Below are 1209 nucleotides of genomic sequence, written 5' to 3' on the forward strand. Positions count from 1 at the left end.
TGCTCATAAGATTTGGTAGACTTTAAAATTAATTACAAGTTAATAAAATTTCTAACTAATTTTTTTTTAATGTATTAGGTGAAAAAACACCACCTTGAAATGTTGATAAAAATTCGGTATTGATAACAAACTACTTAAGTTATAATCTAATGCTTTGAAAAATTAAGCTTTTATTGTGGCTAAGTGAATTTCTAAGTCGATTTTTTGTTAGAACATGTTTCAAACAGCTTTATTTCCAACTTTAATTTGGCTAATTTTCAAATAGAATCGTTTTTTTTTTTGTTTTTTTTCCGTTGTAATAGTCTTTTTCAATTGTTAAAACGCTTTTTTTCTCTTTTTTAGTTAAAAAAGTATGAAAAATCCCAAATAATAGGTAGTAAAAAATTTAAAGGTCGATTCAAAACTTGCATTTAAATTTGTTTTAAAAAAATCCAAAAAACATTTGAAACCGTTTTTGAAATTATCGATTATTTGTTTAAATCGGTGTGGTAAAAATAATACCTAGGGCTGCGAAAGAGAGCTTAAAAATTTCTTTCGAATTTAAAAATTGTCAGAACAAACTTTTAATTATCATGCCGTAAAAGACAGTTGGAGAATATTAATAATAATAATTAATAATAATAATATTTAGCCAAAAATAATAAAAACAAAAAACTAATTATTAATAAAAACTAACTATTAAAGACAGAGTTGCAACAAATAAAAAATTCTAAGAAAAAAACACTTAAATTTAAAAAATGTCAGTAATTTTTAAAATATCGGTCTACAAAGAAACAAAAAACACCATCTTTGAAAAATTCAGTTAATTACAAATTATTTGTAAAAAAATCAACTTTTTTTCTAACACCAAAGCAAACTCCAAACTATGAGAAGTTTCTAATTTATTTATTTTTCTCCTTTAAAAATTTTTGTCTTTAATATTAGAAATAATTATATGTGAAACACACAAAGTTTTTTTCTCCTTGGGTGCTTATTTACTTTCTTCCCTTGTTAAATGTAGTAAATAAACAAGTATGATGAGATGTAGAAATGAAATACTCAAACTGCCTACTTTATTTTTGAAGATTTTGTATTATTTTTGTCCCATTTCTTAACTTAACTGCAAATGGTAAAAGCAAAGTTAATTTTTAAAAAACACAGTTTTTTTTCTGTTTCTATGTATAAATTAATATAAATAAATTTTTGCTGATTTTAAAATTGACTACAAGT

The sequence above is a fragment of the Tribolium madens genome, unplaced genomic scaffold (genome assembly GCF_015345945.1).
Source record: "Tribolium madens isolate multiple individuals breed KSU strain unplaced genomic scaffold, Tmad_KSU_1.1 Scaffold_1;HRSCAF=32;Tcas5.2_LG8, whole genome shotgun sequence".
NCBI lineage: Eukaryota > Metazoa > Arthropoda > Insecta > Coleoptera > Tenebrionidae > Tribolium > Tribolium madens.